Source organism: Hevea brasiliensis, chromosome 14 (assembly GCF_030052815.1).
Source record: "Hevea brasiliensis isolate MT/VB/25A 57/8 chromosome 14, ASM3005281v1, whole genome shotgun sequence".
NCBI classification, from domain to species: Eukaryota; Viridiplantae; Streptophyta; class Magnoliopsida; order Malpighiales; family Euphorbiaceae; genus Hevea; species Hevea brasiliensis.
In genome coordinates this window covers 5,690,560-5,707,220 of record NC_079506.1, presented here as the reverse complement: position 1 = coordinate 5,707,220, position 16,661 = coordinate 5,690,560, and the positions used below count along the sequence as shown (strand labels likewise).

Genomic DNA, 16,661 nt, shown 5'->3' with positions numbered 1-16,661 from the left:
TGTTAATATGGTGGTAAGTGAGTCATCTTTGTAGTTTTGAGTTTATTTAGGGTGTGAGATTTAAGATGGACATGTTGCATTTCCTTGGCATTACTTGGGGAGTTCATCATTTGTAGATAAATGCAACTTTATGCAGATTTCATTGAGTTTTAATGTGCTAAATGTTGATTTGCAGAATTTGAGTCAAAATGGCATGGGTCACAAATGCCTTTTATGCAGGATTCACTTTTACAAGCATGTGTGATGTAATTTTGATGGATTTTGTACGTATTGATGTGTTTTTGGTGAAAATTTCTCATGGTTTATGCTTCATGGAATTATATTTCTTCATTCTAGGGTATTTTTCACACTTGCAAATCATTTTCCATTGTAATCTCAATCTTGTTGAATTATGCATAAGCAATTGCATAGCTTATGCAATCCTGCATAACCACAATTCTTGCCATTTTTCACCTTTATTGCAAGTGCATAAGGAGAGTGCATAGCCTATGCAATTCTGCATAACCTCATTTTGTCAAATTTCATATCTGCAAAACTTGCATAAGGTGAGTGCATAACTTATGCACATTTGCATAACTTCAAATTCTGCATTTTCTCTCTCTGCCGAAGTCTGCATAAGGAGGGTGCATGACTTATGCACTTCTGCATAACCAGAAACTCCAAAAATTAAAACCTGCCGAGGGGTGCATAAGCAGAGTGCATAACTTATGCACTTCCGCATAACCAAAAACTCTGAATCTCAAAACCTGCCGAGACATGCATAAGCAGAGTGCATAGCTTATGCACTTCTGCATGACCTCACATTCTGAAAATCAAAACCCACCGAGGAGTGCATAAGCAGAGTGCATAACTTATGCACAACTGCATGACCACCAACCCCAAACACCAAAATCTGCCGAGACCTGCATGAGCAGAGTGCATGACCTATGCACTTCTGCATAACCACCTTCCACAAAAATCAAAACCCACCGAGGAGTGCATAAGCAAAGTGCATAGCTTATGCACAACTGCATGACCATATTTTCCAAACACTAAAATCCACCGAGGAGTGCATAAGCAGAGTGCATAGCTTATGCACTTCCGCATGACCACTCTCCCTGAAGGTCAAAACTTGCCGAACAGTGCATAAGGACAGTGCATGACTTATGCACTTTTGCATGAGCTACTTCTCTGAAGTCCAAAACAAGCCGAAACTTGCATAAGTTAGTGCATAAGCTATGCACTCCTGCATAATCAGTTTTTCACACCTTTTTATCACCCACCTAAACATGCATAAGAGAGTGCATAGGTTATGCACAACTCACTTTTCACTTATGCAGTTTTTACACAAACCCTGTTCAAATCAAATTTCTTATGCAGAACTGCACAGGCTGTAATCCCCTTATGCAAATGTCCTGCATAGCCTGTGCAGCCCTTATAGCCACTCATGCAGAACCGCATGGCTTATGCACCCTACTTATGCACCTGATATGGACAGCACTTTATTCTGCATAACCTGTGCAGCTTCTTATGCATTCCCATTATCTCTTGAATTCTCATCTGCTCTATGCCAGGTAACTCTTTCTTTTTGCACTTAATTTTCATAATTCCTGGTAATTATTACTTGCTTTGAGTTTTGGTTATATACTGCATGAGACATTGAGGGCAATGTCTAATTTTGAGTTTGGGGGTGCACATTTTGATTTTTGCTTCATTTTTCACATTTTGCGTATAGAGCATCTCATCCCATTCCATTTACATATACTGTAAATATTTTACATATACATCCATACATACATATACATAACACATTTACACACACATCACTTAGAAATTGTACACATTGCACGCAAATAGACAAATAGATTTCCTCCATTTAGTTAATGCATTACTCATTTTTAGGAATCATACATCATGCATTAAAATCTTTTGCCAAATCCCTTGAGTATTGAAAAGCTGCCTATGAGAGTGATTTGACTCACCCTTTAGTTGGGTTTGTGGATTGAAAGTTTCCTAAGAGGTGCAAGGTTTTGAAGTGTCTATCCCTTGCCTATATCTTCTTAGCCAAAAAGCCACCCAACTAGTCATTTTGAGATGGAAGTGTTTAGAGGGAATTATTGGATATAAGGTAGTCAAATGATGTCTCACCAATCCTAGAACAAATTTTCTAAACCTTTCAAGGCGAAATACCAGCTTGTACTTGAAAAGAGAGATGATTAGGCATTCTTTGATTTAAACCTTCTCATTTTAAACCTTTGGCCCTTTTCCTAATTAAAATTGACCCTTGCAAACCCTTTTGAGCCTTTTTATCCCTAATTTTTCTTGAAATCTTTATTGTTACCTAGCCAATGAACCAAACACTCCAACCATTTTCATGAGAATAATTATTTATAACATTAGGTACATAAAAAAAATAAAAAAAAAAAGAAAAAAATTCAATAAAAGGGAGAAGAAATGCTTGTCATCTTGTAAAAGTGCTAGTATATGTGCTTTTCACTATTATCATTCAAAATGAAAGAAATCCACCCAAAGTATTAAAAGAAATGAGTTTGGGGGTGGCAATTTTAGGGACAATCATCAAAAGAAAATGCAAGATACAAGTTTAAAGAATCAAAATGTCCCTCCATTTTTATGTGTTTTGTAAACTATGCTAGCACTTGACAATCCTCATTGTGTATTTCTCTCCCCCATATAAAAAAAAAAAGAAAAAAAATATAATAAAATAAGAAGTGTACCTTATGTTTCAAAATTGAAAATATTCTCATGCTTTGAACCCTTTTTACCCATTTTTCTTCTTAGCCTCATTTTGAACCCCATGGCCCCATTGCATCCCTAAAAAGACCTTTGATCTCTTGATAGTACTTGCTACATTAGTGGAGATAGGAGTAGGGAATTTGCCTATGGGATTGGAAAATTATCCATTCATTCATTTAATTCCATCATTCTATATAGAGACACTTTGGTTATCGATTGTCCTAGAATTCCTTTTGAGCATGACTCTCTCTTTTGATTGGTTGGTTTGGGGATTTTGAACGATAATTGACTTGATGGCTAAGCGGTGAAAGCTTGGATAAGCATTAGATTCTTTGCATTTTGAAGGATGGGTATATGGATTGTTGGTATGGCTAAAGGTGTGTTAAGTTACTTTAATGGGTAATTTTCATAGCTCTTTGGATAAGGCACCCCTAAAAATTTTGCATGTCATTTTAAAGTTTGCTTGAGGACAAGCAAAAGCTTGAGTTTGGGGGTATTTGATGCATACATTTTGCATAATCATTTAGGTTTAAATTCATAGCCATTTTATTTGATTATTAGTCACTTTTAGCTAATTTCATTAGTTATTTAGTTAGTTTTTCATAATTGTCAATTTTAGATTAATTTGTAAATTTTACTTTGTTTTGTAGGAAAAATGGTGTTTTTGGAAGGACTGAAGAGAAATTTTACCATTGAGGAGTGATTTCTACAGCCAAAGATGTCAAAAACAAGTTTTCAAGCTGAAATATGCATTGACCAAATTGTGCATAACTTGTCGCATAAGCTATGCGGATCTGCATAAGGAGAAAAATCACTGTTCCAATACCGCTAAATGTGCATAAGGAGATCGTGATAGCTTATGCACATTCACACCTCCCTTATGCACTTTCACGAATTGTGCATAACCTATGCACCAAGTCATGCGCTGCATAAGTGAACCAGAACCAGTAAATCGTATAAGGGATCGCATGACTTATGCACCCACTTATGCACTCCCACAAAGAGTTCATTAATGAGCTGGTAGAAGATTCCCTCAGAAAGTCTCTCCTCAAACACACTATTTTAGGGCTCCATGTCAGAAAAATACTATAAATAGCCTCATTTCCCATTTTAGAGGGGAAGGAAGAAAGAAAGGAAGGAAAGGAGTAGGAGCAAGGGCAGCTGAAGAGTCACATTTAGTTTTCCACACCATTTCCAACCAGATTTGGGATTTCTTTCTCTTCTTACCTTTTCCTACATTTCTAGTGTTGAGTTTTTTATTTCTTAGCTTAGATTAGAGCTTTATTTCCATTTAAATTCAGAATATCTTGTAGACATTATGGGTAGTGAGTAGTTTCATTTTGATTCTGGAGTAAGGGATGTAATATTTAGTTATTTTTGTGGATTTGAACTGGGTTAGTCCCAATTTAATGAATTTATGAGGTTTAATCCATTTCTTGTGTGCTTATTCACATGCTTAATGAAGGGCCCCATTAAGTTATGTTCTTAATCCTTGGTTGAAGCACCGAAAGGAGAAAACCAAGTGATTGTTAATCAAGAAATTGGACTTAATTAACTTAGATCTAGAAATAGACTAAGGGTTAAGAGGGTTTTAATAGATTGATTAAAGAACCTAATGGGTCTTGGTTAATTTTAACTCCACGAAAGTAGGATTAAGTTAATTAAGGCACTCTTTGTCTCACTCGAAAGAGTTTTCAAAGGATTTTAGAATTAATCTCCTTTAAACCCATAAATTTAATGGATTGGGCTAGCTAGGAAAAATTCCAAAATGACTTAAATATGAACCCTTAACTCCAGAATCGTCTTTCATCAATTATTGGTTGGAATTTTACTTTTGAGTGTTTAGTTTAATCTTATTTTATTAATTTTCATTATTATCAATTTTTTTATTTTGCGAATTATTAAATTAGTCATTGTTTGAATTTAGTTTTACATTTTCATACCTTATGCTTCAAATTTCTAAATTTCTTTTATAAAATCTGATTAAAATATAATTTTAACATATTTTATTTTACATCAAAAATTTAATCATTAATACGACCCGTGCACTTGCGATTGGGACACGTCGATAAGTACAGAGGCACGAGGTTTCCAAGTTGGGTTTCTTCCCTCACAAATCTTGTCAATATTCAGTTAATGTATTGCAGATGTCAGCATCTCCCACCGCTGGATCAAATCCCTTCACTTCAAATGTTAGAGATTTTGGGATTACATGATTTAGAATACATAGAAATTGAGGGACAAGCAGCATCATTCTTTCCATCCCTCAAGGTTCTAAAATTGTGGGATTGTCGTAAGCTGATAGGATGGCGGATGAAGAGGTATGAAGATGACAGTGATGATTCAACCACCATATCATCACCAGATCTACTCCAATTTCCTTGTCTTTCTGAATTCCACTGTAGTGGTTGCCCTAATTTGAGTTTGATCCCTCAGTTTCCATCTCTCGATGAAGAATTAGTATTGATGCCAGTGAGCGTGCAACTTGTGCAGCAAATATTCACAACATCAACTTCTTCTTCTTCTTCCTCAATCGTTCCTCCTCTCTCTAAATTGAAGAAGCTCATTATTTGGGGCGTTGAGGATCTCGAATTTCTACCTCCAGATGGACTGCACAATCTCACTTCTCTTCAACAATTAGAGATTGAGGGGTGCCCAAGATTAACATCTCTGCCTCAAGAGATGCGTTCCCTCACCTCTTTACGAGAATTGACAATTAGTCGTTGTCCCCTGTTGAGCAAAAGATGTCCAGATAAAAAGGGTGAGGATTGGCCTTTTATTTCTCAAATCCCAAATGTTAAAGTTGATGGCAAGAGAATTCAATGGGAGGGCTGCTATCTACTAGAGGACGAGGAAAAATCTTCTACCACATCTGTAAGTTGTGCTTTTATCTTCAATTGGCAACTTCTTTTTAATTTTTTATGTGAAATATGACACTCTGATTCTTTGCGCACAGGAAAATTGAAATGATAAGTTATGAAGATTAATTGCTGCCTCCTTCTTGAAAAACGTGTATGAAGTTCTGGAGGGGAACTTCTAACTCATTGACTCTATCGGCAGTGGACAGCAGTAAAAACACAAGAAATACAATTAAGTTGCAGGTGCCAATTTCACTTGTCGACATTTCTGAAAATTCTAATTGATAAATTGATATCTGGCACTAATGCTAAGGGCACTCGGAAGGTAGTTTCTTGATTCGATCATCTGAATTTTTTTTCTTTATATTTATTCTCTCCATTTTCTTCATGTAGAAGGAATGCTGGTTATAGAACAAGACAATATATGAGAAACTCCGGAGCTGCAATTACAACCTCGCCGCTATTCCAAATGTGTTAGAAGCGGAAAATATTTAGTGGTATGGCATATTTCTTTGTGTTCTATTTCTTGTCCTTTCCAACATTTTCCAGTACATGAATAAGTTGAACAATAAACTGATTTTCATACCATTTCATTATTGTTTGACTTTTAGAATCTCTGTGGAAGTGTTCTGGTTGCAACTTTGGTTTCTGCGATACGCATTGGCAGGAGGTTCCGTGGTTAACTTTCTTCCCTCACAAATCTTCAGCAGTTAACCATTTTGGGAATAGAGTCTTTGCCTTGACAGATGTGTGGAGAATCAATTTTGACAGTTGGGTTTTCTTCTTAATCAAACTTCCGGTGCATGCTTTCCTCTTTTACCCCTCTTTGAGATCAAATGCCTGTTACAAATTTTCCTGCAACTAAGATTGCAACTGAAAAATAACCAAGGATGATTTTTGTGTCAGACTCATCAATTATTGAGCAATTTGGTGATTTGTTACTGCAGTGCTTCTCACATTCATCTTAAATATTGCAAAGGTATGAAAGAAATTTGAACATTTCCTTTGTTATATTACCATGATACCATTTCTAATTTTCTTTGCAAACATAGTTTCATTTGCATGCTTTTTCTGAAGAATATAGTATCACATAATAACCATTGTTCCCATCTTTCCCTTCTGCAGAGTTCTAACTGTATACATAACCGGCAGTCACTTATCCACACTGGAAATGGGAGATCAAGGACAGATTATATTCCCATAGTTTCTTGGACCAGAAATATGAGTGATTTGAGAATGTTTTCATCACAAAAATGAAATCAGTGTACATCTTTTTTCCTTGTGTACCTCAAAGCTTCCTGCCTCTAATTCATTTCATCGGTACATGGAATTCCTCTTCGTCAATGTTACTATTAATTTTAAGGTTCAGCCTCGTGCCATATTCATCCAGTATGAAATTCCTTCTAAGCTTGAACATAATAATAATGATGAAATCTTTAATGCTTGTTAGTGTTTTAATGGTGGTTTCTCCACCATTCAACCATTACATCAAATATAAATCTATAGGTATCCAAGTCTCTGTTAGGCTACTTTTATTTTTAATGCTTGTTACTGTTCGTGTTTTAATTAACACATGAACTCTTGCCTTCTAGTAATTGCTTTAGTAATAAACCATTCTGTATTTATTTGGTTATGATAATTTTTAGACAAATTATTAAAAATAATTTCAGTGAAGGGGATAGATAGCAGTGGCCATCCTACAAGGCCTTCAAGGAGATAGGCTTTGCATGGAGCAGCAAAAGTGTCAGCTTATTTCGTCTTAAAACATTTTAAAGGTAAAAAAGAAAAAAGTTCAAAACTTCCCTCTTTAATTTCACTAAATGGTGCTCTTACCGATTAATTTCACTGCCTATCCTGTCAGTCTTTTAAACTTTATTTTGTTGTGATAGTTTTCTGCGATTACATGCACTTCCATGAACAATTGGCAATTGCTGCATGAGTTCTTTCAATTATTATGTTTGCAGATCAGATTTGAATGTTCAGTTAACAAACTGAAGCAGAGAAGATATCAAGACAATGACTACAATCTGATAATGTAACATGTTGCTCTGACACAAGCCATGTATGTAATCTGCTGAAATCAGATATTTCTCAGTAACTCATCATTTCCTTGTGGATTTAACTAGGCAATTGGACTGATGATACGAATCATTTGTCAAGGGGGAAAAGAAGAAGACTTCATACAGTTGTTAATCATTGGTTGTCCCCAATCGAAAGAAAGATGTGGAAATTGGCCTTTCATTTCTCACATCCCAAATATTCAATTTGATTGGGAAAGAATTAAATGCACAGGATAATGAAGGACGAGTCAGTGCTTCTTCTCTTCAATTCGCAAATTCAATTTGTTTTTTTTTATCTGAACTTATGTGAGAACATTTTCACTCTCTGATTCTGTTTGCACAGGATGATGTGAAGGATAATTATTCTATGCACAACAAATTTAGCCACTCTATTCCTTGGGGAAAGAGTAATAAACTGGCTCATCAAGAAAGAGGAGTCCCAGGATTACTGTTTATTTACATCCCTGAAATTCTAATAAATTGGAAAGTGTTGAACAAATGCAAACGGTGCTCAGCGCATTAGCAGGTCATGCTTCTATCCACTGTATTCTTTATAGTAGAGTCTACTTCCAAAAGATTCATACACAGGTACTTGTCCTTCTATCTCGGTAAAACATTTAAAAGTTCAAGAATAAAACTTCTAACTCATTGAGCAAACATATTTATCTTGGTCATTTCACTATTTTCCTAACTTGGGTTTCTTTTCCAGGGAATTTTGGTGCATATTCAAGTCAGTGTGATCGTTAGTGATCTAGTTTTGCTGGATTTTAAGAATTTTGCATGGAATTTCACTTGTGCACATCTCTGAAAATTCCATGTAATAAATTGAAATCTGGAACTAGTGCAAAGGAAACTTGGAAGATAGTTTCTTGATTCAATCATCTAATTATTTATTTTTATTTTTATTCTCTCATGTAGAATGGTGGTTACAGAACAAAACGAGAAATGAGGAGCTCCAGTGCTACAATTACAACCTTGCTATGCTTTTCCAAATATATTAGATATGTCATATTCTTGGAGTTTTTTTTCTTTTCTTTTTCTTCTTCCTCGATCATTCCTCCTCTTTCTGATTTGAAGAAGCTCTGATTTGCCACATAGAAGAACTCGTGCCACACAGAGGCATGAGGTTTCCAAGTTGGGTTTCTTCAAATCTTGTCAATATTAAGTTACTGCATTGCAGATGTCAGCATCTCCCACCATTGCATCAAATCCCTTCTCTTCAAAACTTAGAGATTTCGGGATTAAATGATTTAGAATACATAGAAATTGAGGGACAAGGAACATCATTCTTCCCATCCCTCAAGTATCTGAAAATACAGTTTTGTTCTAAACTGATAGGATGGCGGAAGAAGAGGTATGAAGATGATAGTGATGATTCAACCACCATATCATCACCAGACCTACTCCAATTTCCTCGTCTTTCTCGCTTCATTTGTCATTATCGCCCTAATTTGAGTTGGATCCCTCAGTTTCCATCTATCGAAGTTTTAGATTTGAGGGCACTGAGCGTGCAACTTGTGCAGCAAATATTCACAACATCAATATCTTCTTCTTTCTTCTTCTTCTTCTTCTTCTTCTTCTTCCTCAATCAGTCCTCCTCTCTCTAAATTGGAGAATCTTCAGATTGAGGAGATTGAGGAACTCATATCTCTACCGTCAGATGTATTGCAGAATCTCACTTCTCTTCAAACTTTAAAGATTAGTAATTGCCCAAGATTAACTTCTCTGCCTCGAGAGATGTGTTCCCTAACATCTTTATGAGAATTGGAAATTGATGATTGTCCCCTATTGAACGAAAGATGCGCAAATAAAAAAGGCGCAGATTGGCCTTTCATTTCTCACATCCCAAATATTGAAGTTGATTACAAGAGAATTCAATGGGAGGGCCGCTATCGACTAAAGAACGAAGAAAAAACATCTAGAGCTTCTGTAAGTTGATGCTTTTCTCTTTAATCGGTCTATTTAATTTTTTTTCCCCTGAACTTATAGGAGAAATTTAACACAGGAAATGGAATGATACAAGTTAATGAAGATTAGATGCCTAATAATTTAGCTACTCTATACCATTGGAAATCAGCAGTACTAACTTCTAGTTGTAAGTATCTTTATGTCATTATTTGTTTTCAATCAACCATAAAATACGCAGAGTATTCATTTTCCTTTTTTTCTTCTTTTAATAATTGGGAATTTATTTTCCTTTACAATAAAATTTGCAGGAAATATCTTGTGCTTTGTGTTCTTGACAAGTGACATCAATGGATATGTAGGATTAATTTTGCACTGGATTTTCACTTTAATTTCTACATATACTGGCTTATCAAGTATGAGGAATTACATCAACAAATACTAAGACGCTGAATCCATTAGAAAACGTTGTTTCATTTCCAGCATTTTCTGAAGAATATGGTATAAAATATCAGGGTATTATAGTTTTGGATTCTTTTTAAAAGATTTTAAGGCAAGCAACTTTCTTTATGTCCATTGCTTAGTTTTTTCAAAATTGCAAGCATGAGAAATCTACTGTTTTTCAAAATTTTCTTTAAATCCTAACCTTATGAACCATCAACAAGCTTCAAATAATGCTCCCTACAATTATGTATGCAGGAAGAAACGAATTTGCTTTGCATCTTGAAGCAGGTATAAGGTCATAGACTGCAGCTATGACCCCACCATTGTTCCCATCTCCCTCTTCTACAGAATTCTAACTCTGTATATGGTGACATGCACGAATCACTGCTCAAATCTAGAGGAAATTTTGGTGACGACTTACAACCAGTATGAAATCACTTCTAAGCTTAAGCATAATAATGATGATTATGAAATCTTTGATTCTTTTTAGTGTTTTATTGCTGGTTTCTCCACCATTCAAGCATTACAGCAAATATAAATCCAAGGGTATCCATGTCTTATTAGTGTTTTAATTAACACATGAACTCTTGCCTTCTAGTAATTGTCTTAGTAATAAACCATTCTTTATTTATTTGCTTATGATAATTTTTAGACAAATTATTGAAAAAAACAATTTCATTGAAAGAGATAGATAGTAACGTTGATGTAGAACAAGAACAAAGAACAAACAAGGTCAAATCCTTGTAAAGAGAACTAATTCTCAAAGTTGTATTAATCTCAAGTAATTGTCATAGCAAAACTGAATGTAACTATGTCTATATATAATGTTTGTATAACCCTAAATATCTAATTATGAATTAAGGATCCCAATCTAATCCAATTAGGAATACAAAATCACAACTCTATTTATATTTAAATATTTACCATATTTCTTCCTAAAAAATATGTACTCCTAAAATCCTTTGGAGTATGTTCTACATCAAATGGCCATCCTTAAAGGCCTTGAAGGTGATAGGCTTTGCAAGGAGCAGCAAAACTGTCAGGATGCTTCTGTTCAAAATTCATGCTACAGGATGTCTTCTGACTTTGGTCTTTGGATGAAATCTTGCATATGACCTTTGCTTTGCTTCCTGATTCCCCTGTTGTCGTTGTTGGAGACGATCATGGCCAACTCCATGACCTCCTTTTCCTCTTGCAGGATGCTGGATTCCCTTTTGATAATCGCTTCTTAGTCTTCAATGGTGATTATGTTGACTGAGGCGCTTGAGGTCTCAAGACCTTGCTTTTGTTAGCTTGGAAGGTAACTCTTTACACTGCTTCTCTCTGTATAATTCAAGATGCCATTTTTCTGTACCTCTCTATACTTGTCAAGGATTCAGACTTCATCCTTCTCCTGAATTTCTTTTCTTGGACAATTATAAGTGTATGAATTCAATACCTGTATCATATTTAGTTGAAGAAACTATGGCATAGTCACTGAATTAGAAGTAAGCTGATGTTACATATCAGACCTGCACAATTGCTGAAACAGAGAAATAGGGAGAGAAAGAGATAGAAAGGTACTGGGTGAGGAGAGAATTAGAATGGGTGAGAAGAGAAATAGAAAGGGATGAGATTAGAATTAGAGAAGAAGAGAGAAAGAGGTATTCTGCATTTGTTAGTGATTCTAGGAATGCCCAATTACAGCCATTCTTCCCCTATTTATGCTAACTGCTACAAAATAACAGAATATTGCCCACCTAAGTCAACTTATCCAGCCCAGCCAACTCATCTAGCTCATCCCATCCCTTAGTCGTAACAGCTGAACAATGTTAGTGATGTTTTTTTGTTTCCTTCCATTGCAGTTATCTAGAGATCATTAGTTAGATATTCTTCACTTTCTTCACTCATTTTATTTTTCTCTTCAGGAATTGGCCTATGCTTTTTGACTTATTAATTCAAAAGTCAACTTCTCTTGAGAATATGGAGGTTCTCAAATAGGGAGATTCCTGGATGAAAATAGAAAGTTTTGTATTCATTCAAGATCTCAGTATTAGTCACTGCAAAAAGTTCAAAAGCTATTGGGGGGTGTCTAACTGTTAGGAGCACTTATGTAGAAGGCAAAGATTTCTTCTGGTAGCAGATGTGTGATAACTTGTCAAAAATGCATAGCTAAACAAACCTCACCACCTATCCTGGTCAGTCATTTAAACTTTATTTTGTTGTGATAGTTTTCTGCAGATTCCACGCACTTCCATGAACAATTGGCAATTGTTTGTGTGAGTTCTCTCTAACAAATTGAAGCAGAGAAGATATCAAGACAATGACTACAATCTGATGATTTAACAGGTTGCTCTAACACAAGCCATGTATGTAACCTGCTGAAATCAGACATGTCTTAGTAACTCATCATTTCCCTGTGCATTTACCTATTCAATTGGACTGATGACATGAGTCATTTGTCAAAGGTGAAAAGAAGAAGACTGTATACAGTTGTTAATCATTGGTTGTCCCCAGTTGCAAGAAAAATGTGGAAATTGGCATTTCATTTCTCACATCCCAAATGTTCAACTTGATTGGGAAAGAAATAAATGCACAGGAAAATGAAGTATATTCTTCTCTTCAATTCGCAAATTTGACTTATTTTTTTTTCTGAACTTATAGGAGAAATTTTTCACTCTCTGATTCTATTTGCACAGAATAGTGTGAAGGATAAGTATTCCATGCACCACAAATTTAGCAACTCTATTCCTTGGGAAAAGAGCAATAAACTGGCTCATCAAGAAAGAGGAGTCCCACGGTTACTGGTTTTTTACATCCCTGAAATTCTAATAAATTGGGAAGTGTTGAACAAATGCAAACGGTGCTGAGCGCATTAGCAGGTCACGCTTCTATCCATTGTATTCTTTGGAATAGAGTCTGCTTCAAGAAGATTCATACACAGGTACTTGTCCTTCGATCTTGAACTTCTAACTCACTGAGGAACCTTATTTATCTTTCTCATTTCACTAATTTCTCAACTTTGGTTTCTTTTCCAGGGAATTTTGGTGCATATTCAAGTCAATTTGATCATCAGTGATATAGTTTTGCTGGATTTTAAGAATTTTACATGGAATTTCACATTGTCCACATCTCTGAAAATTCCAAGTAATAAATTGAAATCTGGAACTAGTGCAAAGGAAACTTAGAAGATAGTTTCTTGATTCAATCATCTAATTATTTATTTTTATGTTTATTCTCTCATGTAGAAAGAATGGTGGTTACAGAACAAAACAAGAAATGAGGAGCTCCAGTGCCACAATTACGACCTGGCTATGCTTTTCCAAATATATTAGATATGTCATATTCTTGGAGTCTTGTTTCTTTTCTTTTTCTTCTTCCTCGATCATTCCTCCTCTCTCTGATTTGAAGAAGCTCTGATTTGCCACATAGAAGAACTCGAATCTCTACTGCTAGATGGACTGCAGAATCTCACTTCTGTTAATAATTAGAGATTTGGGGATGCTCAAGATCGGCGTCTTTGCCTTGAGCGATGTGTTACCTCACCTCTGTTGGCTATTGGTGGGTGTAGAGACAAGAATTGATTGAGAGGAACATGAGGAGAGGAAAATTATGAGCTTTGGGCTATATGAGCAGAGCAGACTTGATCAACTTGACAATGGGAAAGTCAATTGTGGTCCGATTCAGGCTGATTTGTGGACAGCAGATAGAGAACACTTGGATCTACATTCTGTATGGTGAAATCATGCACTTTTCTACATTTTTTTCTTTTCATTGAAGAAAAAAAAATCATTTTTTAAAAATCACATTATAAATATCTCTATTTATAGATTAGAATTTATGTTATTATTTTTATTTTTTTCTTATTAATTAAAATTTTCTCCATCTTTAAAGAAAATGGTTGATTTTTATTTTTGTCGTTTATCAATTTTCTCCATCTTTTGTAATTAATATTTTTTAAATAAATATATAACTAAACCAAAGTGAAGGATGCTAAGTATTCTACATATGAAATTATTTAATATCCCTTTTATTCTAATTGGACAAACAATTGATTTGATTTAATTTAATTTTAAAATAAATAAGACTCTTTTTGTAATATTAAAAAAATTATATAAAAAATGTATTAAGTGAACAAGTATTACGATTTTACTAAATGAAAAATAAAATTACAAATCCACACATTAGCAGAATCAAAATCAACGGAAAATTGAATGCCAACAAAAATAATATTAATAATTTATCATTACAAATTAATAAGAGAGATTCCAATTACATTTATAAAAATATACAATTAATATCTTATACTTATAAAATATATAATTAATTTTATATATTTAGTAAAAGACTCAAAACCATAAAATTAAACTTAATTATAAAAATATAATAAAATTTAAAAATAAAAATTGGATATCCTTCTAAAAGCAGAAAATTATTCAATCGCATATATTTATTCTTTTTTAAAGTGAAGCATTTAATTATTAAAATATTATATTTTTTGTATGATTCTATTTAAAGATCAATGGAAGAAATTTTTTATTACTTTTTTTTGCTACTCCTATATATAATTGATCCACGTATATGAAAAAAAAATAAAATTTAACTTTAAATTAATAATTTTATACCTAAAATATATAATATAAATCAATTATTAGGAGAATATTATAAACTTAAAAAATAAAGTGTTTATAACATTATAAAAATCGTTATATAAAAGGTTCTCCTAATACTGCTTTATTCTTTCCAGGTAATTGTGAGTTACAATTAAAAGCTTTTAGTAACTCAGATTAGTTGAATGTCTTGACACTCGCAAGTCTATTACAGGCTGCATCTTTCTTGATTCTTCTCTTATTTGTTGGAAAGCTAAAAACAATCAACAGTATCTCCGTCATCTTCCGAAGTCGAGTGTGGGGCCTTGGCAACAACTACTCTATACCATTCGAAATCAGCAGTACTAACATCGAGTTGTAAGTATCAAATATGCAGAGTATCCATTTCTTCTTCTTTTAATAATTGAGAATTTATTTCCCTTATGATAAATTTTGCAGCGAATTTCTTTGTGCTTTGTGTTCTTGGCAAGTGACATGATAATGGATATGTATGAATAATTGGAACGTGTTGAACAAATTCTGATAAATTGGAAAGTTTTGAGCAGTTCATGCTTCTATCCATTGTATTCTTTACAATAAAATCCGCTGCCAGAAGATTCATACGCAGGTACTCGTCCTTCTCGGTAAAACGTTTAAAAGTTCTACAGCAGAACTTCTAACTCATTGAGGAACCTTATTTATCTCTCTCATCTCACAAATTTCCCAACTCGGGTACCTTTTCCTGGGAACTTTGGTGCATATTCAAGTCGACGTGATCATCAGTGATCTAGTTGTGCTGGATTTTAAGAATTTTGCATAAAATTTCACTTGTCCACATCTCTGAAAATTCCGAGTAATAAATTGAAATCTGGAACGAGTGCAAAGGAAACTTGGAAGGTAGTTTCTCGATTCAATCATCTAATTATACATATTATGTTTATTCTCTGCATTTTCTCTCATGTAGAAAGAATGGTGGTTAAAGAACAAAACAAGATATGAGAAGCTCCAGAGTTACAGTCACAATCTTGCTGATTTTCCAAATATATTACAAGTAGAAAAATTTAGCGGTATGCCATATGCTTGGATTTTTGTTTCTTTTCTTTTTCTTCTTTCTCAATCATTTCTCCTCTCTCTGAAATGAAGAAGCTCTTGATTTGCCATATAGAGGAAGCCGAATCTTTACTGCTAGATGGACTGCAGGATCTCACTTCTCTTCAATAATTATAGATTTGGAGATGCCCAAGAATGACGTCTCTACCATGAGAGATGTGTTGCTCACCTCTGTTGGCTATCCATGGGTGTAGAGACAAGAATTGTGTGAGACGAACAAAATAGGTGAACAGGTTAAACTCAATACAATTAAATGCCGATAATAGACCTGCAAAGAAGAGAGCAGGTTAAACTCAATAAAGAACCTCCTGTATCCTGAAAAAATAGGTGAACAGGAATGAGCGATCGACTCAGAGAGTAAAATACCGATTTGAAGTACAATTACTAAACCTAATGCATTCTAAAGAGTGGAATGCAATACTTTCATAGTTTTTATACAAATTACATCACAAATAACAAAAAGGTAATTTGAAACACTCACACACCCATATAATATTCAAACAGCACATATATGAGAGCTGATCCCCTATATAGCTCTCTTAATCCAACTTCTGCTAGTGAGTACATCTCAAGCCGGATTTTCTCTTAATAGACCAAATGTGGAGGCCAACGAGATCATCTCGAGCCATGCCTACCCCTACTTATCCATAAAAGGATCAGGTCCCAGCGAGTCAAGCTCCAGTCGCGTTTACCCGTCCGATTCATATCTAATATCACACACTACACGCACCAACACACATACTGCTCCAAATTACCATAAAACAACATCCATAACATTTCATTAAATAAAGATGCAATATAAAATGTGCCTATTATTTAACTACATAAATAAATATTTATAAGTGATGCATGGGCATGCCTGAATATATAATAATATTGAAATTATAATTAAAACCAATATTTTAATTAGCTCAAAAGTTGAAATGGTCTAAAACTTTTCGGACAAAAATTGGACAAACCGCTCGATAGATTTTGGTGTTCTT

The 16,661-nt window shown here is 34.4% G+C and overlaps 2 long non-coding RNA genes across 46 annotated transcripts; both read left to right on the top strand.

Moving 5' to 3' along the window:
* Positions 1 to 4,807: 4,807 nt before the first annotated feature.
* LOC131169103 (uncharacterized) lies at positions 4,808 to 13,394 on the top strand. Of its 45 annotated transcripts, none has more exons than XR_009143615.1 (20): positions 4,808 to 5,607; positions 5,690 to 5,834; positions 5,985 to 6,088; positions 6,203 to 6,361; positions 6,498 to 6,570; positions 6,717 to 6,911; positions 7,262 to 7,366; positions 7,556 to 7,626; positions 7,718 to 7,898; positions 7,995 to 8,177; positions 8,361 to 8,468; positions 8,570 to 9,580; positions 9,657 to 9,746; positions 10,256 to 10,426; positions 11,199 to 11,300; positions 12,211 to 12,348; positions 12,448 to 12,587; positions 12,679 to 12,923; positions 13,018 to 13,126; positions 13,228 to 13,394. It is a non-coding gene; the product is annotated as an uncharacterized LOC131169103 (long non-coding RNA). The 45 variants fall into 45 exon arrangements; XR_009143592.1 differs by having other exon boundaries at positions 7,995 to 8,239; XR_009143619.1 differs by lacking the exon at positions 8,361 to 8,468.
* A 1,393-nt stretch (positions 13,395 to 14,787) lies between these two features.
* On the top strand, positions 14,788 to 15,634 carry LOC131173335 (uncharacterized). The gene is made up of 3 exons (XR_009143586.1): positions 14,788 to 14,946; positions 15,028 to 15,196; positions 15,533 to 15,634. It is a non-coding gene; the product is annotated as an uncharacterized LOC131173335 (long non-coding RNA).
* Positions 15,635 to 16,661: the final 1,027 nt, after the last annotated feature.